General features: G+C 50.3%; 1 protein-coding gene and 1 long non-coding RNA gene across 3 annotated transcripts in view; one reads left to right on the top strand and one right to left on the bottom strand.

Annotated features, from left to right (window-relative positions):
- The window catches only part of dnai3 (dynein axonemal intermediate chain 3), a 167,364-nt gene that overhangs the window by 96,808 nt on the left and 45,355 nt on the right, over positions 1-25,201 (bottom strand). The gene's annotated exons all lie outside the window — the stretch shown is intronic.
- LOC132469119 (uncharacterized) lies at positions 18,467-19,941 on the top strand. Its single transcript, XR_009528358.1, has 2 exons — positions 18,467-18,971; positions 19,815-19,941. It is a non-coding gene; the product is annotated as an uncharacterized LOC132469119 (long non-coding RNA).

Below are 25,201 nucleotides of genomic sequence, written 5' to 3'. Positions count from 1 at the left end.
GGCATACTTTCTCCCTGTAGGAAAAGCAGGGGTGTCAGGGGGCTTGCCAAAGGCCACCTCCACTGCCGTCCGTAGCTCCTGCCCCAACATGAGGAGGGCAGGCGTGCATGAGGTGGACTCCTGAACAGCGGACCTGTAGGCCATGAGGACGAAGGGCAGGTGCGTGTCCCAGTCCTGCGTGAGGATCCACATGCCTTTCGTTGCAGTGGAGCTCCCAGTCACCTCCTCCCAGGGTGGTCTCTGTCCTGCCTCAACCCAATGTCGCACCGGTTGGATGTCCAAGTCCTGCTCCTGTTGTGCCTGCCACTCGGCCGCGTCAACCATCTGCGTTCCGCGGCAGACTGGTCCGGCCCCCTCGTGCATGGGGCACGTCTCCTCGATACGGAGCTCTCTCGCGCTATTTTGTGTTGGACCAGATGTGTCAGGCCCATTTCATCGGAAAAATGTCCATAAAGTCAGAAAACACCTTCCACAGCTCCTCCTGCTGCAATTGCTCAAATTGGTCACAGTTCTGTCTCCATATCCATCTCACCGCCGACAACCTGTCCTTTTCCCCCACCGTAGTTGACTGGGCTGGGGAAGATGAATCAGCATGTGCAGAGGGGGGCTGACCGTCGCTGGGGGCATGGGGCACTAGTGGCAGGAAGCTGCTAACGGGGGGGGTATTTCTCTCTACTGGGGTTTTTGTGTCATGGCAGTGTGTTTCCATGGCTGTCCTGGCCAGGGGGTGGGGCTTTGGGGACTGGGTGGGCGGTATCAGTCAATATGTTCTTCCCCAGGTCCAGCAGACAGCGCGCAGCCCTCAAAAAGTCCAGCCCCAGTATGCAGGGGTCCTGCACCTGCGCCACCCATACTGTAAAATCCACTGACAGATCTCCCACATTCAACGTCACCCTCCACTTACCAAGCATAGGGGCCAGCTCAACAGTCACTGTCCTCAGCTGTACTGTAGTCTGCTCCAACTGTGTCCCCGCCGGAACTACATCTGGCTTCAGCATTGTTGCTGTGGAGCCCGTGTCCACAAGGACTGTAAGTGGGGCCCCGTGTATGGTGACGGGAACATGGCAGAAATTCCCAGAATGAGTCCAAACCACCACTATAGTGGATTCTGTGTTCTCGTCTGCTTCAGGGGGGAGTGGAGCCCCTCTCCTCCGTCTTTGCTGTTGGGCCCCTCCATCCTTTGCGGCAAAAGCAAGGGGTCCGCACCGTCCCATCTATACGGGTCCCGGGCCGTTTCCCTTGTCTTTGGAATGCTTGGAGCACTGTCTGAGGAGATGGCCCAGCAGACCAGGGGGCGTTGGCGAGGCCGTGTGACACTTTGCGGCGAATGCATGGAGACAGCCCGTATTAGTTCGGTCATTTCAGCCACCCATGCAGGCTTTACTTCGGCTACATCAGTGCATGCAGCGGTTCTCACTGTAGGACCACTCTCCTCAGGGCTGCCTTCAATGGTCCCGCCCCCCACAATCTCCCTCTCCAGAGCCACTTCCAGAGCCTCTTGTATGGAGCGGGGAATGGGCGAGCTGGGTCTGAATGCGCAGCTCCCTTGGGGATATGGCTTGGACAAACTGGTCCCTGGCGAGCTCCGTCTGTATCGCCGGGGGCATGTGGGCATAAGCCCTCCTGGCTATAGTTTCAATGTCATTAGCTAACACACGGAGGGGCTCCCCAGGCCGCCTGCGTCTGATGGAAAGTTCAGAGTGTAGGAGACCGGGCTGTTCGCAATGTCGAAAACGTCTCTGCAGAGCCCCAACAAGAGCCTCATAATTCTTCTTCTGGGCTGAGCAGTAACAGGCATGCGAGTGCGTCGTCCGTAAGGCATAACGCTAGCTGTAGCGCTTTATCATCCTTCGACCAGCCTGCAGCTTGTGACAACAGTTCGAATTGGGCATGAAACGCCTGCCAGTCTGCCTTACCGGAGTACTTCTGTGTTTTAACACCGGGCCCGGGAAGTATAGGCACCACCCCTCTGCCACACAGGCTGTGCATTCTCTCCGCTGTCATGCTTTGGAGGAGCCGACGTGCCTGCGACGAAGCCTCCGTCATATCCTCTGCTCTGTCGGGGGTCGATGGAGCTTATTCCGGCGTCGTAAGCCATGCGCCTCGCCGTCTCCCTCAAGTGGGCCTTGGTCTCCGCAGCTCGCTCAAACTCCGCCGCCAGACCCTCCGCAAGGCATAAAGCTCCCCTCCTCCTCCTTAACTTTCGGCCGCGCTCCGCTCCCGTGTGCCATGTTTGTTGGCAGTACAAACAGCAGCACCCCGTGGTAGGTCCGCCAGACGGCTAGGATAATGGGGAACACCGGAGAAGAACCAGTCCGTTGCTTTTACTTCTGACACCAGTGTAACGTTCACCCCACGGTGGTGCAGCGTTGAATAAACAGGCGATGTCTGGCTTGCAATCCTGCTCTTTATTTAGCAAATCCAACGTTTACTCCGATCACTGTTGGCCGCGACCACGCCGTACATTTAGCCGCAACACAGTTTTAACTCCAACAACCCGTTGCTTCCGGACCCTCCCTCACGTTGTTCCCTCCCCCCTTTCTCGCGAGACAATCCGCCATTAACCTCTACGAATAACATTAGTGCATAACCCAACACATGAGAACATTTGCCTAACTGCTGAACGCATAATAACAGAATCACATTAACCCAGCTCGTTACAATATATATATATATATATAATATAGTGCTGTCAAGCGATTACAATATTTAATCGTGATTAATCGCATTAATGCCACAGTTAACTCGCGATTAATCATTTAATGGCACATTTATTCTATTCTAAATATCCCTTGAACTTTTGAACAAAACTCTTGCTCAGCAAAGATGGGAAATACTATAACATTTATTATTTAAACCAGTATGAATATTCCTACCGTAGGTAGGCCTATACACATTACCAGGCTATCGAATAACGTCTACACACATGCACATGCACACACACACACACGCACACAGTGGCGGAGTGGTAATCGGGAGAGTCGGGAGAATTCCCGTTGGGCCGCTAACGTTTCGGAGCTGTGCTAGATCCGGTATGGTGTTTTAGTTTTTCTAACGTGACTAGTTCTTGCTAGACAGCAGGTGACATAACGACAACGTTTGTCAAGCCAAAAGAGCGTTAATCACGGGATGCAAAAATTAATTTGTTAAAATTGGTTTGTGTTAACGCAGTTAATAACGCGTTAAACTGACAGCACTAATATAATAATATATTTATTTATTTTTTCACGAAGTGGGATGGCCATTGGCCCCGCGGCCTCATAGGTTCCGGCGCCTATTCTTATAACATTTATTCCATACCGCCATTCCAACCCGGTATCACGTGATTTCGTGCTCATGCGCACAAACGTTAATCTATTGAATCGTGTCCCAGAGCATGATTGTCTAACTTTTTCGTGCACAGATAGTATAGTGCACCCTCTAGTTATGTATGTGTCAGAACAAATGAAAAACGCAATCGTGGGCAAAAATCCCTTTCTCCTCCATGTAGCAGTTCAGTCCACTTCAGATTGATGTGGAAGTGGAAGAACAGGAGACGTCGGAGAACCCGACGGAGTCGTTTGAGATGATATTATGGATAAATGACTGTAATACACGGGTCTCTTTCCTGTAGGGTTGGAGCCCCCAAATTGATAATCATATCTGTCCTTTGAGACCCCCTTTGATATAAAGGAGACCCCAGGTCTATAGCTTACTTGTTAATGTCCTCAACCCAGTCACCTATTACATCACTTCCAATAGGGCTTTCGCCTCCTAATTGATCATTGTAGTATATTTGAATGCCCTCTTTCATATATATGACACCACCACCACTGGGACATGGCAACAATTCTCCATATCCATGGTACTTGTGGACAGTAGGGGTACACACTAGACATAAATTGCAAGCACACTCAGGAGGAGGAATGACCTCTCACACATGATACATAATTAACTGTTACAAAAAACCCTGACTCGTTAAATCGATGAGCTTGGTGTTTTGCTTTCAAGAATAGGTTATAGGCTGTGGCACTGTCAAGTCAAATCAAAGTCATTATGAAAATAAACTGAAGAAATCATTGTCCAGTCCATGTTGCGCACAGACTATAAAATGGGCGGGACACAACACCAAAACACGGAAGTAATTCTGACGGCAGCTTAAAAGAAGTGTAGTCCTCGTCTTTTCCAAAACATGGTAATCCCGTGCAACCAAGGCATCTACCAACACACGAGAGTCAGCCGGTAAGAAACCGAGCTCATAAACGAAGACTGTGGACAATTGGATGGAATGTTTGTGCGAGCGTAAGCCCGCTACCGTTAGCCACGGGCCGTTCGGCAATGCTTGGGTTAACCCAATAAATGCCTGCTTGGTCAATGTATGGACTTTCATTGATAATATGATCATGGGTGTCAGTTTGGTTTGAAATGTGCTGGGGACAGAGACGCATTCGGAAGTGCATTTTCAGAAGTGCTGGGTACAATGAGGACGCACTATTTTTTCTCTCTTGAGTGCCGGAAATGAAAGATTCTGAAAGACGGCATACCCATGTAGCTTATTACTAAGGAATAAAATGTATACGAAATCTGTCTGGCACGTTTTATGAAGAAAACCTTTCCAAAAAGCATCGGACAAATGACCCACTATGTTCTGCTCCATTTATCCAATGTTGACAACGTGACATGACATGGCATAAACAAGAGGAGCTAGGAAAGGAAATGAACTGCGTGTTTAAGTTCAGAAGGGCCAAACGTGTGGCTACACACAGCACTACAAAAGTCGTTGAGATTAGAAAAGAAAAAAATATTTGTTGCACAGCTGAACGCTGTATCACATCATCAGGGGCGGACTGGCCATCGGGAGGTTCGGGAGATTTCCCGAACAGCCGGTCGATTTCAGGCCGAGCCGGCCGGCCGTAATTCTTGTCGATTTTTTTTATTATTATTATTATTTATTTTTTTATTACATATTTATATTATATTTTTTGTTGTAAAAGATGTAAAAAATATATGAAAAAGTTAAGTAAGCCGTGATTTGGGACGGCCTGCGGCCGGATATTTGCTTACAGTGCGAAACGGAGCTCTTGCCTGACGGTGAAACTGGGCCGATGTATTACTGTCAATTTAGAGGGGGGAGCACCCCCACAGTGTATGGGGGCAAAGCGAGCGGCCAAAGCGAGCGGCCGAACGGCCCCTCCCAACTTGGACTGCTCCGCGGTCTGTCATTTCTGATTGGCTCAGCCTGACACACGGCCGGGTCACTTACTTCTCGTTGATCTCACTGAAGTTACACCGAAATACGAAAATGTCAAAAAGGGGTTGGAGAGGAAAAAGAATTGGGTGGCACTCAGAAGTTGAGGTTGAAAAGGAAAAAAATGTTAGAGCAAGACGCAGCCAAATGTGCTAAATTAACCGACCATTTCCGTGGAAAAGCCAAGGTTGACGGCGACGCCCCTGTCAGCAAGACCAATGGTGAGGCGGGAACAGGACACAGCAGCATAGCTATGACAGGTGCACTAGCGAGCATGTTTGGCAATATAATAATGACTTAAACTAATTATGGAAGTAGGCCCTACCAGAGACGACGAGAACTATTCATAATATTGTAATGCCCACGGAAGAGGCAGTGAATGAAGTATTGATTAGAGAGCGATTTATTAGATACCACCGCTAATAAACCATTGGAACACTTCAACACCGGTAACCACAGCAACGGACAACAAACCCCGGCCCGCCCCCATCTCCCAAACCCTGTGTATGTGTCAATGACAATTTTTTTCCACTAAAATAATTCTATCTTGCACTATTTAGATCATTTTCAGCCTTGATTTACCTTTCTAGGCACATGCAATTTCTAATATTTTGTACATGGACAAGATTGCTCATAAAATATTTCCCAGTGATCTTCACAATATTCTAAACACATGCACATCCCAACATTGACATGCAGTTGCAATGCACATATCCACGGATAAGGACTCATTTTTATTATTTTACACCGGGGCAAAATTCTACGCGCGCTATTCCTGCGGTCTCATAAAAGGCCTCTCCATCCCAAAGTCCCGGGCCAAATTTTTGGGCCAGTCCATCCCTGCACATCATGAGCTGGCTATTTGTATTATTAGTAATGGCTAATTGCCAAATCGGAAAAATAATTTTCCAATTGTGGAGGTGGGGCGGCGTCTGGCCTGCAGGGGGAGCATGGAGCACCGGGTCTGCTGGGGTGATGGGGTCTGATTGCGGACAGGTGTCTGCAATCTGACCCAATCAGGAAGTGTGTATTTATGTGCCTGCTTGTCTTTCAGTCAGGGCTTGAGATAGGGAGGAGGAAGACGCTCTCTCCGAGCCAGAGAGAGCATCGTAAAACCAGGAGACGGACGGATTTGAACAGTGAACCGTTGTCCTTTTGTTCGTGTGTCTTTAAGATTGTGTAACCAAAGTGGAAATAAACAGGAGTTCGCTCCATTTCCACAAAGAACTGTGTCCTGACTTCGTGAACCCGTTACACCAATGTATTTGTTATCATTCGTAGTGTTGATCAGCAGAGAAATAGTTCGCCAAAGTTGTCGACGTCGCTTAGCAACCAAATACGCTGGGGTTGATAAGTTACCAGACTGCGGAGTGATACAGATGAGGTGAATCAGAGGCAAAAAGAAACACTTTCCTTGACAGCGGTCAAATATGCTGGACGTGAGCATTCAACTGCATTGAGAAGAAAGTTAGGAATGTCAGGGGTCTCGACGGACCAGACCCGGGCGGCAGAAGCTGGCTCTGGGGACGTGGAACGTCACCTCGCTGTGGGGAAAGGAACCGGAGCTTGTGAGGGAGGTGGAGCGCTATCAGTTAGATCTGGTGGGGCTTACCTCCACGCACGTCTCAGCTCTGGTACCGTACTCCTGGATAGGGGTTGGACTCTATTCTTCTCCGGAGTTGCCGAGGGCGTGAGGCGCCGGGCGGGTGTGGGGATACTCATAAATCCCCGGCTGAGCGCCGCGGTGTTGGAGTTTACCCCGGTAGACGAGAGGGTCGCCTCCCTGCGCCTAAGGGTTGTAGGGGGGAAAACTCTGACTGTTGTTTGTGCGTATTGTGGCATCCCGCCCCGGGGCGGGGCCGAGGTACAGTGGTAGACGACGTGTACCGCCGTCACCCACCAGACGGCGACCGAGAGCAGCCCTTTCGCCTCCCCAATCAGTGTGATTGGGGGATACCTGGCCGGTGGCAGAGGAGCCATGTTAAAAGAAGGTTGAGGACAGACAGGAGGACAGCACGGCAGCGACGAGGAGATAGAGGCTCACGGAGACCCTATAGAACCTAAATGATTGTACTCCATTTGAACAGTGTCTGTCTGATGCAATAAACGCCGCAAACGGCTTTAAACCCTGACCCAGTGTGATTCATACCTGGAACCCGACCCTCCAAGGACCGGGTTCCCACATATGGTGGAGAATGCAGGCAACCGAAGACCCCACTACAAAACCCCGGTGAAGAACCTCCCCAGTCCGACATGCAGAACCCGGAGGGGACCACCGCCGCCGCCGCCGCCCAGCGACAGCAGCAGGCGCGAGCCGCCGAACAGCAGCGGGAGACGGCTGAGAGCCTAGCCCTGCTCCGCGAAGCAGTGCTCCGACTCACGCAGCATGCCGTCCGCGACGCCCCGATCACCGTCCCGACCAGCCGGCTCACCAAGCTCGGGTCCGAGGACGACGTCGAGGCGTATCTGGAGGTCTTCGAGCGGACCGCCCAGAGGGAGAGCTGGCCAGAGGAGCAGTGGGCCCATATCGTAACGCCGTTCCTCACCGGACCAGCCCAGCAGGTGAGCCAAGACCTGCCGGCGGAGACCGCCCGGCAGTACCCAGCCCTGAAGCAGGCGATATTGGCCTATTACGGGCACAACCTCGCGGCCCGCGCACAACGCTTCCATGACTGGCGATTCGACGTCCGGGGCCCGGTACGGACGCAGATTGCCCAGCACAGCCGCCTAGTAAAGCGGTGGCTGTCGACCGGAGAGGGTCCCAGCCCTCGGGACCGGGTCCTAATAGACAATACAATCCGACAGCTCCCGCCGGGTGCCCGAAGGGTACTGGCCCACCACCATCCCAACTTGGTGGACGACCTAGTCAGACAGCTAGAGAACTGGCAGGTGGCCCAGCGGCTGAGCTACGGCACCGGAGACGCCCCACGACCCGCCGAGACCCACCGAGACCGACGGGGAATCCCGCCGGCGTCCCGGTCCCTCCGCCCGACCCACCGATCGTGTCCCAGGAGAGACGCGAGCAGCGGCGGTGCTACGGGTGCGGTCAGCCAGGCCACCTCGCCCGATACTGGCCTGGAGACCGGGATGTGCCGATGCCGTCGGCCTACGCGGACAGAGGGAGGGGCCCGCCCTGTATGCTGGCGACCTGTTGGACGCAAGGACCGTCCGGGAGCCCGACCATTCCGGCACGGGTCATGAACCGGGACACGCAGGCCGTACTGGACACCGGCAGCGTAGTCACCCTCCACCGCCCCGACCTGGCGGGAGGACGGGAGGGGAGACCCATGGAGGTGGCCTGCGTGCACGGGGACACACGGACTTACGAGACCTGCCACGTGGTCATCCGGAAACCACGCGGGGTGTTCACGGCTCGGGTAGGGATTGTACCCCACCTCCCGGTGCCACTCCTAATCGGGACGGACTGCCCGATATTTCACCGGCTCTGGGACCCGGCCCGAGAATCCTGAGGCAGGAGAGAGCCTCCCCGCCGAGGGGCGAGGGGAGCGCGGCCGGCCTGTGGAGCTACACGAGTCCCGACGTCCCACGGAGAGTCGACAGTAGAGGACCAGGAGTCCGAGGGGAACGGTCCGTCCCCACCGGGGTCCCCGATCCGCACGGGGGGAGGAGGGACCGCCCGATCCGGGTCGCCGGGCCCCCACACCGACACCCCGGTCACCCTCACGGCATCTGAGCAACCCGACCCCCCGGAGGAGCCGGAGAGTTCCCCCCTGACCGAGTTCCCCCCTGACCGAGTTCTCAGACATTTTACCGGGGAGGGCGGAAGGTTCGGCCCGACCAGGCCAGTTCGCCAGCGCCCAGCTACAAGACGAGGCCCTGAAGCATGCCTGGAGCCACGTGGTGTCCCACGACGGACATCCCCGAGACTCGGTGAGTCACCTGCCATACCCACACTTCACCACTAGGGGGGGACTGTTGTCCCGGGTAGCAGAAGGAGAGGGGGGAGTGAGGGAACAGTTGGTAGTGCCCCGAGTGTATGTAAGCAAGGTGCTTTATATGGCCCACACCCACCTCCTGGGAGCCCACCTGGGGATGGACAAAACCCGGGAACGGGTCCTGGCGAGGTTCTACTGGCCGGAGGTCAAGCGGGACGTAGAGCGTCACTGTCAGGGTTGCCCCGAGTGCCAGAGGGTCGCGCCTAGGGCCACAGTCAGGAACCCTCTCGTCCCCATGCCGATCATCGAGACCCCCTTTGACCGTATAGCTCTAGACATTATGGGGCCCCTGCCCAAGACCAGCCGGGGTCACGGTACATCCTGGTACTAGTGGACTACGCCACCCGGTACCCCGAGGCTCTACCCGTGCGTGCAGCCACCGCAAAAGCGGTCGCCCGGGAGCTCATGCTATTGTTTAGTCGGGTGGGGATAGCCAAGGAAGTTCTAACGGATCAGGGTTCATGCTTCATGTCACGCGTAATGAAGGAATTACTCAGGCTCCTGCCGGTGAAGCAGCTCCGGACTTCAGTCTACCACCCCCAGACGTATGGCCTGGTGGAACGTTTTAACAAAACCCTGAAGCAGATGCTAAAAAAGGCCATGGACCTGGACGGCAAGAACTGGGACCAGCTGCTACCACACGTCCTGTTCGCCGTACGGGAGGTGCCCCAGGCGTCTACCGGGTGGTCTCCTGTATGGACGACGACCCCGCGGTATCCTGGACATAGCCAAGGAGGCCTGGGAAAGCCAGCCGTCCCCCCACCGCACCACCCTGGACCACGTGGAGCAGGTGAGGAACCGCATGGCCCAGGTGTGGCCCATTGTCCGAGAACACCTCCGGCATGCCCAGCAGGCCCAGGCGAGGGTCTACAACCGGGGAGCCCAGTTGCAAACCTTCCAGCCCGGAGACCAGGTACTGGTCCTGGTCCCCACAGCAGAGTGCAAGTTCCTGGCCAAATGGCAGGGACCGTATGAGGTAGTGGAACGGGTGGGTGACGTAAACTACCGGGTTAGACAACCAGGGAGGCGGAAGCCTACCCAGGTGTACCACATCAACATACTGAAACAGTGGAGAGGGGGAGGGGAACCCCCTGACCCTGCCCCCCTAGCACTGGCGGCCCAACGTGAGATCCCGGAGGACCTCAGACCGGCTCAGAAGCAAGACCTCGGGGAGGTCATCATGCAGCACCGGGACGTGTTCTCCGAGCTGCCGGGGAGGACCACGATCGCCCGGCATGACATCCGGACGGCGCCAGGAGTGAAGGGGAGGGTTCCCCTCTATAGGATCCTGGAGGCCCGGAGGGAGGCCATCCAGGCCGAGGTCCGCCGGATGCTACAGCTCGGTGTCATCGAGGAGTCTCGCAGTGCCTGGTCCAGCCCGGTAGTCCTCGTACCGAAGCCAGATGGGAGCTACCGGTTCTGCAACGACTTCCGGAGGCTGAACGACGCATCCGAGATCGACGCCTACCCCATGCCCCGGGTGGACGAGCTGATCGAACGCCTTGGCCCAGCTCGGTACCTCACAACACTGGACCTGACCAAGGGGTATTGGCAGGTACCGTTGACCCGGGCTGCCCGGGAGAAGACAGCGTTCTCGACGCCAGGGGGGCTATATCAGTACACCGTCTTACCCTTCGGAGTACATGGCGCTCCGGCCACCTTCCAGCGCATGATGGACCAGCTCCTGAGGCCCCACCAGGACTACGCCGCCGCCTACATCAACGACATAATCATCCACAGCCCCAGCTGCGATGTCCACATCCGCCAGCTGAGGGCGGTGCTGGGGGAGCTGCGGAAGGCGGGCCTCACGGCCAACCCAGCCAAGTGTCGTCTCGGGCTGGAGGATGGACCGGGTTACCACAGTATGCACCAAACAGCAGTTCAGAGTACTCGGCCTTCTTGGAGACCCTGAATGGAGTCCTGTATGGGGCTCCAGTAGGGGACTCCGTAGTTCTGCTGGGAGACTTCAACGCCTACGTGGGCAACGATGGAGACACCTGGAGAGGCGTGGTGGGGAGGAACGGCCTCCCTGATCTAAACCCGAGCGATCGATTGTTATTGGACTTCTGTGCTAGTCATGGATTATCCATAACGAACACCATGTTCAAACATAAGGGTGCTCATAAGTGTACCTGGTACCAGAGTACCGTAGGCCGAAGATCGATGATCGATTTCATGATCGTGTCATCTGATTTGAGGCCGCATGTTTTGGACACTCGGGTTAAGAGAGGGGCGAAACTGTCAACCGACCATCTGGTGGTGAGTTGGATCAGGGAATGGGGGAAATTTCCGGATAGACCTGGTAAGCCTAAACGAGTAGTGCGGGTGAATTGGGAACGTCTGGAGGAGGCCCCCGTCCTAGGTTTCTTCAACTCACACCTCCGGCTGAGTTTTTCTGGCATTCCTGTGGAGGTTGGGGGCATTGAGCCGGAGTGGGCAGTGTTCAAAGCCTCCATTGCTGAAGCTGCGGTGGCTAGCTGTGGCCTCAGGGTCTTAGGCTCCTCAAGGGGCAGTAACCCTCGGACACCGTGGTGGACACCGGTGGTCAGGGAAGCCGTCCGATTGAAGAAGGAGGCCTTCCGGGATATGATATCCTGGAGGACTCCTGACTCGGTTGCAGGGTACCGACAGGCTCGAAGGGCTGCAGCTGCTGCCGTGTCGGAGGCTAAGCAGCGGGTGTGGGAGAAGTTCGGAGAGGCCATGGAGAAGGACTTTCGGTCGGCACCAAAGTGTTTCTGGAAGACTATCCGGCACCTCAGGCGGGGGAAACAGGGAACCATCCAAGCTGTGTACAGTAAGGATGGGACTCTGTTGACCTCAACTGAGGAGGTCGTCGGACGTTGGAAGGAACACTTTGAGGAACTCCTGAATCCGAATAACACATTGAGATCATTGAGAAAATCATTGAGAAAGTTGTCCTCCAGCAACTAAATCACTTCCTGGCATCAACTATGTTGGAGGCAGAGCTCGAGGTTGATGGTGTTTCGTCGTCAATTTCCCTGGTGGAGGTCACTGGGGTAGTCAAACATCTCCGCAGTGGCAAAGCCCCAGGGATTGATGAGATCCAGCCAGAAATGCTAAAGGCTCTGGGTGTTGAGGGGCTGTCATGGTTGATAAGCCTATTCAACATCGCGTGGGAGTCGGGTACAGTGCCAAAGGAGTGGCAAACCGGGGTGGTGGTTCCCCTGTTCAAAAAGGGGGACCAGAGTGTGTACCAATTACCGGGGTATCACACTTCTCAGCCTCCCTGGTAAAGTCTACTCCAAGGTGCTGGAAAGGAGGGTTCGGCCGATCGTCGAACCTCAGATTGAAGAGGAACAATGCGGTTTTCGCCCCGGACGTGGAACTACGGACTAGCTCTTCACTCTCGCAAGGATCCTGGAGGGGGCCTTGGAGTATGCCCATCCGGTCTACATGTGTTTTGTGGATCTGGAGAAGGCGTATGACCGGGTCCCCCGGGAGAAACTGTGGGAGGTGCTGCGGGAGTATGGGGTAAGGGGGTCTCTCCTCAGGGCCATTCAATCTCTGTACTCCCAAAGCCGAGTGTGAAGCGGCTGGGATGAGGATCGGCACCGCTAAATCTGAGGCCATGACTCTGGCCAGGAAACCGGTGGATTACTTACTCCGGGTAGGAAATGAGTCCTTAGCCCAAGTGAAGGAGTTCAAGTACCTTGGGGTCTTGTTCGCGAGTGAGGGTACTATGGAGCGTGAGATTGGCCGGAGAATTGGAGCATCGGGGGCGGTATTGCGTTCGCTTTACTGCACCGTTGTAACGAAAAGAGAGCTGAGCCGCAAGGCAAAGCTCTCGATCTACCGGTCGATCTTCGTTCCTATTATCACCTATGGTCATGAGGGTTGGGTGATGACCGAAAGGACGAGATCGCGGGTACAAGCGGCCGAGATGAGTTTTCTCAGAAGGGTGGCTGGCGTCTCCCTGAGGGATAGGGTGAGAAGCTCAGCCATCCGTGAGGAACTCGGATTAGAGCCGCTGCTCCTTTACTTACAAAGGAGTCAGCTGAGGTGGTTCGGGCATCTGGTAAGGATGCCCACTGGGCGTCTCCCTTGGGAGGTGTTTCAGGCACGTCCAGTGGGCAGGAGACCTCGGGGAAGACCCAGGACAAGATGGAGAGATTATATCTCAACACTGGCCTGGGAACTTCTCGGGATCCCCCCGTCAGAGCTGGTCAATGTGGCCCGGGAAAGGGAAGTCTGGGGCCCCCTGCTTGTGCTGCTTCCCCCGCGACCCGACCCCGGATAAGCAGACGAAGATGAGATGAGATGATGACTTCCAATTTACTGTGACTTTAGTGTACACATACCAATTCTGCAGTTACAGGTGCTAAAGACTTTTGCTACAATAATACCTTCATAGAAACTTACCATTTTAACGCATATCGATATAAACGATATTGTCAAATCTTGTATCCCCTTGGAAATTATATCGATATATCGTACAGCCCTAGTCTGAGCTTCGTTTTTTCAAAGGCGAAGCAGAATGCCTAGTGCTCGTTTTACTCCCAACGAAATTTCTAGCTACTGGGGGAGCATAGGTAGGCTAGGGGAACACATATTAATGTTAGACAACTGCAGAAAGTGACATTTTCATGACATGGGATCATTAAGCCAATTAAGATTGAGGGAATTCATTTATAGTTCAATTCAACTATCCTCGCGGGCTTCGCAGCCCGGCCACAGGCTCCGCAGCCCGGCCGTGGGCAGCCCTGCCCAGCCACGGCTCCGCAGGCCGGCCGCATGTAGCCCTGCCCGGCCGCGGGCTCCGCCGACCATCCGCAGGCATCCCTGGGCCTCGTTTCCCGATAACGATGGATCTTCGCTCGTACGATCATTCTCACGATGGATCGTGCGAACCATCGTGAATTTCTTTGGAGCATTTCCCGAAACTCCTCTTAACATGAACGCGCGTTCGCTGTACTCACGACGTTCGTAGGATTGTACCTGTCCACTGACACAGTGCTGAAACGGACTATGAGGCAGGGGGAGACGCAGGAATGTCGCAGGAAAATGGGGTTAAAAAGGGTTAAAATATCTCCCCATCAAGGCCAACCGCAGAGTAGCCTACGAAAAGAATAGAGTGCAATAATATGAATGCTAAAGATATTAAAACACAATTGATTAGGCCTAGGCCGACGTCAGTCCTAATCCTGAACGCACTGCATACTTTTTTTCACGGCATTTCCCCCCCTGAAATAATTCCATACTCCATAAATCCAAAATAGCTTGTGTGACAACTACATTTATCTTAATGTGCCGATTTCTGAAACAGACCGTACCGGCCTTGCGCTGAATTTTGAGGGGGGGGAGATATATACGAAATAAACATGGGCTATTATGACACGGCTCTTCTCAATGCCGTGGAACACTCCGTTGACTTGAATGGGCCCTTCACGCCAACGCCAGCGTCTTCGGTTGCTAAGCAACGTAAAAGTCTTTGGCTAACTATTTCTCTGCTGATCAACACCACGAATGGTAACAAATAAATTGTAAAAAGACACCTTGTGAAGTTATTTTTTCGTTTGGCAAGTAGCCGCTCATTATCGAAAATAAGCCCCTTCAGGTCGAAGCACCTCCGTTTCTCGTCGGTGTCCGGTTCGCCCTGTCTCGGCTTATTTTCCCGATAATGACCGGCGTTCTATTATCCCACTTGACGTCAATATTACTCTGCATGTGGAAGGGAAAATAGCTTTATTTGTAATTACAATATTATGCTGCTGTATTTTCAGAGACCCCCACAGATATTTGAGTTTGCTACTTTCATCCACCATCTACTCATTCTCGCACACCCCTAGACCATCCGGGCGAGGAGGGGGGACCGTACTCCTCATCTTGCCCATGTGGTCCTACCAGGTCCTTCCACTAGAACACTTGGCCAGATCTGCGTTTGAACTCCACGCTGTCACGGTCACCATTCCTATCAAGCCCTCCATTGTGGTGATCTACCGTCCTCCAGGTCCCCACAGTGACTTCTACGACGAGATGGATGCCCTCCTCAGCTGCTTTCCTGAGGATGGCACCCCACTCGTTATCCTCAGCGACTTCAACATCCTGCCAGAGAAGTTGCACTCACCTGAACTAACCAACTTTTTCGCCACCTTTGACTTAACACTAACCCCTTCTCCTCCCACACACAGGGCCGGGAACCAGCTTGACCTAATATTCACCAGGTCCTGCGGCACCTCTGCTCTCTCCGTTACCCCGCTCCCTGTGTCTGACCATCACTTTGTTGATTTTTCTCTCCCCTTGAAATCCTCTCCTCCCCTCCTCTCTAGTTCCCACATTGTCACCACTCACCGTAACCTCAAATCCCTCTCTCCCTCTACGTTTGCCTCTACTGTTCTGTCTTCACTACCTTCTATCGAACGATTCTGTCAACTATCTACGGATGAATCTTCAGACACTCTGCTATCCTCCCTCTCCTCCTCCTTGGATTCCCTATGTCCCTTCCACTCCAGACCAGCGCGATCCTCATCGCCTTGGCTGTCCCATCCTCTGCAGACTTTTAGAACAAAGTTGCGAGCAGCTGAGAGGAAATGGAAGAGATCAGACTGTCCTAATGATCTATCTCACTATCTTTTTTTCTTTCAGATTTCACCTCTTGTGTGTCAACAACCAAATCTGCCTTCTACCGGCACAAAATCAACTCCTCTGCCTCAAACCCCTGGAAACTGTTTTCCCTGTTCTCGTCCCTCCTCAACCCTCCCTCACCCCCAACTCCTTCATGCCTCACTGCTGATGACTTTGTTACCTACTTTACCCAGAAAGTGAAGGACGTTAGCTCCTCTTTTATCCCTGCCTCCATTCTCCCTCCTCCCATCCCCTCCTCTGTCTTTACCCAATTTAGCCCTCTCACATCTGACGAGGTCAACAGAATAATAACATCTAACCATGCCACCCCCTGCCCCCTTGACGCTATCCCCTCCTCTCTCCTCCAGGATGTCTCAAGCGAGATCCTGCCATTTCTCACCTCAATTATCAACTCCTCCTTCACTTCAGGCATTGTTCCAGCGTCTTTCAAGACTGCCAGATTAAAGCCTCTCTTTCCTGGTTCACATCCTACCTGACGAACTGCACCTATCAAGTGACATGGAATGGCTCCTTGTCCAAACCTTGCACGCTTGAAACTGGTGTCCCTCAAGGCTCTGTACTGGGGCCTCTTCTGTTCTCCCTCTATACCAGATCTCTGGGCTCGGTAATTGCATCACACAGCTTTTCCTATCACTGCTATGCTGACGACACTATTTCTCTCTTTCCCCTCATCTGATAAAGCCCTGATTGCAACACGCATATCGGAATGTCTGGCGGACGTCAGCACCAGCACCTGGCCTCTGCGATTAAACCTTTACAGCGCATCCAGAATGCGGCAGCGCGCCTCGTGTTCAACCTACAGAAGTTCTCCCATGTGACCCCCCTCTTCCGGGACCTCCACTGCCTCCCTGTAGTAGCTCGCATCAAATTTTAGACGATGGTACTGGCATACAAGGCAGTCGATGAAACTGCCCCTGCCTACCTCCAAGCATTGCGAAAAGCCACACACCACAGCACGATCCCTCCGCTCAACTACCTCAGCTGGACGTCTAGTACCGCCATCGCTAAGAGCTAGCAAAGGCCGTTCAGCAAAGTCACAACTTTTCTCGGTTTTGGGACCTCAGTGGTGGAACGAGCTCCCTGCCGCTCTCAGGACCGCAGAGTCGCTCACTATCTTCCGAAAAAGACTCAAGACTCACCTGTTCAGAGTCCACCTCGACATTGCATGGCCACCCTCCCTCTGCTGGCCACCATTGTACACTGTATTGTATTGTATTATATTGTACAGTATTGTATTATAGTACTTAACTGTGTAGCAACTGCAGTAGCTGCTATCATGGCTGTAACACAGGGAATTGGTTAGCCTAGCGATTGTTGCACTTGGTTCTATGAACATCCTTTTTGTACCGACAGCGATATATTGATGCACTTTTTATGACAAATGTACTTATTGTAAGTCGCTTTGGATAAAACCGTCTGCTAAATGCCCTAAATGTAAATGAGACAGACCTCTCTCTACAGGCTTTCTTGGTTCACTGGGGAAGGAGGGGCTGCGCACGGAGTCTCTGGCCTCTTTAGAACAATTTGTATTATTGCATACTCCCGAATGTTAAATTTATTTTATGAATGAAGACACCCACATGAAATAATGAGTTCACGTCTAAGTGTAGACTACAAAGTACAAACGCGATTAACTATGGTCAGGGATGTTCGTCACTGTCTAGACAGGGTCCAATAAATAGTGAACGTCATCACAGCCTCACCGAAGCGCTTACAGTGCTTCATGCAAACAATCGCACCAAAAAACGCCTGCAGAAATTCTCCGACACCCGCTGGTCTCAGCATGATGCATGTCTAGTAGCCTATGATTTCTGTCATTGATCAATATGAGGACATTTTAACCACGATGGTTGAATTAAAATCAGAGGGAGACAGTAAGTGCGACCTCCCACAACCAGAGCAATGGAATCATTTGATTTTATAATATGCCTTGTGACGTGGCGTCCTCCCTGAAGTAATTGTCAATAGGGGTTGCTAATGTCTCTTTTAACCAGGGAAACAAACACAATATATACACAAGCATTACGTTTAAGGGCATTAATTCATTAAAGGTTGGATATGGGATTTGCGAAACGCCAGCAGATTTTGAAAATACTCAAATCAAATGGTCCTACCCCCACTCCTTCATCGCTGACTCTGACTCCACCCATTCCAAGTACATGGACGCGCAATCATGCACAGGCGCGAACACAGATGGGCGGGAGCAAGCCAGGCTAGCTAGGTTGGAGTTTAGGGTTGTCTTCTAGTGCTAAGTCCAAATGAGGATTAGCTAGTTAGCTAGCTCCAGTAGCTACCGCAGGATAACAACAAACAGAAGCTTGCTCTGGGTCACGAGCTTTGAGTACATGCACAAAGGGGTCACGCGCGGGGGGAGGGGGAGTGCAGTACGACCGTTTGATTGACGTACTTACTGTCCAATGCCACTCAGTTGTTCTGGAAATCAGAGTTTTCTAGTTTTTCGAGCCCTGCCCTTTCCACAGATGATTGACTTGTTTAATTTTCATGTCAGTACTTCTAACTCAGTGGCTGTAGTTGGGTTACGAAGGATTTCAAGAAATTTTGCAAAAATGGCCAAAAAAGAGAATTCAATACCCAACCTTCAAAGTAGTCTGGACAATATACCTTTTTTATTCTCAACAATGTTAAGAAGGATCTTCCTCCCTGTCCTCAGGGCGCAGATGGCACTGGGGACGGGGGGGACATGTCCCCCTCAGATTCATAGTGACCCCCCCCACTCTGTCCCTACATAAGGCGACAAACATCGCCGGTAAGACATTAATTGTTTTTAATTAATGTTCCGTTAGTTAGACTACATAAGTCGAAAAACAATGCCAGTAAAACGGATGATTAATGTTCAGTTGTTAGACTAATTTACATGCAGCGCGCATTGAGAGCCCGGCGTTTGTGTGCTACGACTAATGGTGCGTTCCAGTTGTGCACGAATGTGCCCCCGTGAAGTCGGATCTCCAACTCGGAAAGTCGAATTAATCTCACCAGCCAGACATAGAATTCATGCTATCTGCTACTCACGTAAACAGTAGTTACATGCTTGTTTGTTTGTTGTACGTTTGTGAGGCTGGGAAGCGCTGGGAGCACTCAGCTTTGGGGTTACGTTGTTCCGAGCTCCAAGTTCCGACTTTCAGTGTAAATCGAACACACCATAAAGGTGCGAACACACCAAGCGTGTACCTCGCGTACCATGTACGCGCGATACGCAGCTAAAATGTTGCTTGACCATTTTGTGTCAAAAATGGTCCTACGTACGCAGCTACGCGCCTGTGGCTGCGCTGGATTTAGGAGTCTGAGGAAGGAAACCCAAACGCCGCCGTGTTTGGGTGCATGATAGAGCTTGGATCGGGTTAGATTAAATAAATCTCGGATATAAATAACAATAATCGGGTTAAATAACTTCACATGGTGTGTCTGGTGTGTTTCCAGCATTCATAGTGTTGATCGGCAGAGAAATAGTCCGCCAAGACGTTGAGGTTGTTTAGCAACCAGAGACTCTGTCCATGCAAGTGAACGGAGCGTTCACTCTTCGTCATAACTATCAAACCAAACATCCTTCACATTCACAGAGTGAACATTATGAAAGTAAAATGCACATTTCTCGCTAAAAATGTTTCCATAAACGCATTTAATGGCGTAACTATGTTACTATTTCCACCCAGAATAAAGAAAGATGTCGGCCGTATGCTTCTGTGCAAGGGTCACTACTCTCTGCCAGTGACGTCGGGTCAAGCTCCACGCTGATTGGCTATTGCGGCTAAGTATCACGCGTATGAGCGTATAAAGTTCAATTTTTTGAACTCCTCGCGTACGCGCGTATATGTACGCGCGTATATATACGCGCCTCATACGCCCCTAACGCGAGTAAAATGTTGCTTGGTACGCATGATACGCGTGTACGCACCTCATACGCGCGTAAACCAATTGTTCCCTATGGAAAAATTGCCGATTTTATACGCGTCTATACGCGAGGTACGCGCTTGGTGTGTTCGCACCTTAAGGCACGACTCACTCCCCAGGGTCCTAAAGAGGAACTAGTAGCTCAGCTGCGCCTGTACCTGTTGCGGTGATCATTGTCTACTATGACAGAGCTGGTGCTTCAATGAAGAAACAAAATGAAGAAGCAAAAAACAATCAGAGCGTTTTTTTCAAAAAACAAACAATGTAAGTAGGCTATGCCTGTTGCCTGTTGACTTTCCCAGATGTGGCAGCTAATCGTTTTGTAATGTTGAGTAGGAGCTAGTGACATTAATAAACGGCATTTGCTCTTACCTGAAGTAGGCTAAATGTGAAATAAAAGTATTTTCAAGCCGTGGGTGAATAGCTTTAATGTTTTTTCATTTTTATGTATAATCTTATTTTAACTAGAAAATTCCTAAAGAAATTAGGAGTGTGCCTGGCTCTGGCCCAAATATTAATACCTTGTCATTCTCTTTAGCTAGTTTGAAGACATGGTTGCGATCAACCATGACGCAAAAAAGACTCAATGGCATTGCAGTGTGCCATATTCACCAAGAGAGGCTATAGACAATCAATCAATCAATTTATTATTTAAAGTGCAAAATCACCATGGTACATGGTCTCAATACACTTTACAAAATATCAAGTACAATAATAACAATATTAAAACAATATTAAAACACCACAGGAATATGATAAAACAGTTAAAAATTTGTTTAAACCAAAGTATTGAGTAAAAAGGTATGTTTTAAGACGGGACTTGAAAATTGCAGTGGATGAAGCTTCTTTGATACATAGTGGGAGGCCATTCCATAGAAAAGGAGCACGGTAGGAAAAGGCCCTGCCACCAGCAGACTTTTTATTGATTGGTGGGATGACAAGGAGGTTAGAACTAAGAGAACGGAGTGGACGTGGCGGAATGTAGGGAAAAAGTAGTTCAGTTAAATAAGAAGGTGCAAGTCCATTTAATGCCTTATAAGTTAAGAGAAGAACTTTAAAATCGGCTCTAGCCTGAATGGGCAGCCAATGTAATGATGCCAGGACAGGAGTTATGTGACAGTACCTACTTGTTTTTGTTAAGAGTCTGGCGGCTGAATTTTGCACAAGCTGAAGGCTCCTAGTAGAACAGATGGGGAGGCCAGAAAAAAGGACGTTACAGTAATCCAAACGGGAAGACACAAGGGCATGGAGAACCACCTCTGCGCTACGCCGGGACATAGCAGGGAGGATTTTAGCAATGTTGCGCAGATGAAAGAAGGCCGACCTGGTGGTTTCCTTGATGTGAGTCCGGAAAGTCAGGGTTGGGTCAAAAGTAATGCCTAGGTTTCTAATGTGCGTGCTTTCAGAGATTGAACAGCCATCGATATTAAGACAGAGACTCTCAGAGAAGTACTTTTAGTTATTGGGCTTAATCACCAGCAAATCAGTCTTAGCAGTATTAAGCATGAGAAAGTTTTGACTCATCCAGGTCTTGATTCGGCTAACACATGATTCCAGATTTTGTATATGGGAGGGGTCATTAGGCTGTAGTGGGATGTACAGCTGTGTGTCGTCAGCATAGAAATGGAACTTTATACCATATTCGGCAATTATCATACCCAGAGGGAGCATGTAAATACAAAACAGCAGGGGCCCCAGGACAGACCCCTGGGGCACACCAGCGGTAACCGTAGAGCATTCTGACAAAGAGTTATTGAAACTGACACATTGGGTTCTACTAGATAAGTAGGACTGGAACCAGGAGAGCGCCAGCCCGTGAATACCAACGTAATGCTCCAGTTGGTGTAGAAGCACACAATGATCTACTGTATCGAAGGCCGAACTTAAGTCAAGAATTAAAAGTAAGGAGGCTGATCCAGAGTCAGCAGTGACAAGTAAGTCGTTAACTACTCTAGTTAGGGCAGTCTCAGTAGAGTGGCAGGAGCGGAAACCAGACTGAAAATTGTCAAAGAGATTATTGGCAGAAAGGTGGAGAGTCAGTTGATCAGCAACAATTCTCTCAAGTATTTTAGATAAGAAAGGCAGAGTGGAAACAGGTCGATAATTTGCAAGAACCAGTGGATCGCTATTGGGTTTCTTGAGGAGTGGTTTAATGATAGCAGATTTATAGGTTAAGGGGACACACCCCTCAGAGAGGGAAGTGTTAAAGATGGCACGTATAGGGGCACTCAGAATAGGAAAGAGTTCCTTAAGGAGGTCAGAAGGGATGGGATCTAGTGAACATGTTGTTGGCTTTGAGGCGGCAACCATTGAGGCCAGGGCCTCAGCAGAAATAGGTTTGAACTGAGAGAGTGAACTCGTGGACCAGGACACAGAGCACTGGCTGGACATGGTACTAGAGGGCTGCTGGCTAATGATATTGTTCCTTATTTGGGAGATTTTGTCGGACTGGACAGACAAGATATTGCCCAGCAGTATGTTCAGGGTAATGAAAGGAGGAGAGATGTTTTTGGGTCCTTCAGTGAGTCTGCTTAGACAGTAAATTTGTTTGGCTTTTTTTTCATTCATGTAATTATGTTGTTGTATACACTTCTGAGTGTATACATAAATGTTTAAATAAAACATATTTTACCCAGGGCATGAAGTTTTTGTGGATGATTGGCATTCCAGACAAAAAACTGTTTCATCATATATGGCTAGTATTGATCAAGTAGGCCTTTGTTTAACAATGTTCACTGTTGTTTATCCATGATTTCAAATAAGAATTCTCCAATGGCTTTTTAGTGCAAACCATTGGCCCATAGGCTATTACGAAAGTAACTACTTGAGCTATAGTTAAAGCCCAAATTACACAAAAATAACGTATTGAGTTGAAATCATTTGCTGACAGCTTGGTCCCCCCCAGTTCAAAAATCCCATCTGCGCCCCTGAGAGAAGCCTCCACTGGTGTGTATGTATGCATGGATGGATGGATGGATCATGGATGAATGGATGTTCTGAGAAATGTCCCATCCAAAATGCATGAGTTTTGATTCCGTTCTTTGCTGTACGAATAAAGTCGGACAATCGTGCTCTGGGACACGATTCAATGGATTACTTTTACAACATGAGAACGTAATTTTTTGAGGAGGTCTGCTGTAAAAAACGGAGAAATCAGAGTATCGCTAACCGTAGGTTCACACCAAAAGCTGTAAAGCGTTTTGAGCTATAAACGCCCATTCACTTTCTATTAGACATGAGCGATAGGAGCGATAAAATGCTTGAGTGATAGCTTTAAAGCTGTAAATGAGAGTTGAAAAAAGCTCAACTCAATGCAAATGAGCTAGTAGCGTTTCGGCTGTAAATGAACACCAGCCAATCGGAATGTAGATATTTCTCGCCGGTGTTGGGAAAAATAACCTGATGAGCACATCACATGGCAGGCACATTAATATATAGTCGACTCTTGCTCTAAACCCAACGAACACAAACATGATAATATATAGTCAGGTCAAGGCCGGAGCTGAAGGCCCCATCTCCCAGGCAGGCAGATGGTGGACACTCAGACAATGCACCAGTATCATCTCCAGAACGGGAGAGCCACATTAATTTATCACACAGGAGACACCTCGAAGCTCTCCCCCACTAGAAGGAACACATGCAGATACTAGGGGCCTGAGAGCCACATTAAATTATCACACACGAGACACGAGACACTTCGGGGGGGGCACTCCCCCGTTTTAATTTATCACACCAGAGACACGAGGAACTCTCCCCGTTACGAAGCTCTCTCAGGGCCTGGGAGCCAAAACACACAGAACCGCACACACCTCAAACGCACACACCTCATCGAGAGGAGGATACAACATAAGACTGCATCACACAGGGACTCTTCACCCTTCTTCTGAAGCAGACCTTCCACGGAGGCGAAGCTCCGGACGAACCATCAGCGCTGATTAGGGACTTAGACATATTCGATTTCTCACGCTTTATGACTCTGTATAACCGTTGCCACTTTACTTAATAAATCCAAGGTCCTCGTGCCGATAGACTTTATTACCTCTCCGTCTCATTTTATCTGGTCCAGTAGCTAGACAGACCGTTTTTCCCCACACCGGCGTGGGTCCCAGTAAACTTAAGCGAGAACTTTAGTTCCAAGTTCCTCCCACACAAGTTCCTACCACACATTTGTTCCTTAATCATGGTGCGTGAGAGAATAATTGCGGCTATTGCAGGGCATCGTATTTGTCCGCGATTGCATAGCCAACATGGTCTTATTATGGCCCGATCAGTAACTAAAAAACACATACAAAGAATAAAGCATCCAGCATATGATTTCAACAATGTATGAGGGCATACGCAATCCGCATTACGCAACAGGGATGGTCGCACAGTGGAATGCTGATGAAGACCAGCAGACCGCATTTCAGAAGCAGGGAGACCTACCGCACAAATATCTATTTATAATTTATCAGTTTGCCGTGTGTCTGCCTGGCACAAGTGCTCCCGTTGAGCGGATCTTTTCCGTAATAAACAGTACGCACGCACGCACGCACGCACGCACGCACGCACGATTGCGATCAACTAAACTATAATCTAGCATATAAACCAGACCCTCCAGAACATCAACCAATCAACGCAAATTCTTCTTCTTCTTCTTCAGTGGGTTTTGATGGCAGCTGACATCCAAATTGTTGCATTGCTGCCACCTTCAGGTTAATTTAAGTCATATCTTCATATTCTTTTAATCAGACCAGTGTTTGATAAATACTTTAAAAAACAACACCTTCCCCTCCCACTTGACCCCAAATTTAAAATACCTTTAACTGAAATCTCTTCTAGACCCAGCTCTCTCAATGTCTCTAGTAACTCCTTCCTTTCCCTGTTGTATCTCCTACAATGTATAAGAACATGAGGCACTGTCTGGGGTTGTTGAAATTCATCACACATTCCATCTTGGTGTTTCCCTATGATAAAAAGAGTACTATTCAATAATGTGTGACCAATTCTCATTCTAGCAATAGTAACCTGTTCTTTCTTTCTCATCCCACAAGGTTTAGTTGACTCAGTCACTCTTCCATTTAATGAGAATAAATGTCCTCCCTCAGCCTTAGACAGATGTAATAATACTTCCACATTTTCCTTCTTTCCAGCTGCTTTAGCTAATTTATCAGCTTTCTCATTTCCTGACATTCCTGTATGGGCTGGGACCCACATCAGAGAGATCACCACTCCTCTCACAGACACACTTCTAATTGCCATCAGGATCTCGTATACAAGATCCTGATGGCTCTTGGCTGTCCCTACCCCAATACTAGTGATGGCTGAAACAGAATCACTAAAAATCAATACCTTTTGATTTACAAGTTGCTCGGTCCACTTATTGCCATTAAAATAGCATATAGCTCAATAGTAAAAACATGCAAAAAATCGGATGTCACCCCCAGAAATGTAAAACTCTTAACCCTCTGCACATTCTTATCATAGAGCCTCACCTTTATCTCTTCATGAATTTTCTTTATTGTAA

Source organism: Gadus macrocephalus, chromosome 12 (genome assembly GCF_031168955.1).
Source record: "Gadus macrocephalus chromosome 12, ASM3116895v1".
NCBI lineage: Eukaryota > Metazoa > Chordata > Actinopteri > Gadiformes > Gadidae > Gadus > Gadus macrocephalus.
Note: the sequence above shows the minus strand (reverse complement) of the source record. Positions and strands in the feature narration are given on the sequence as shown.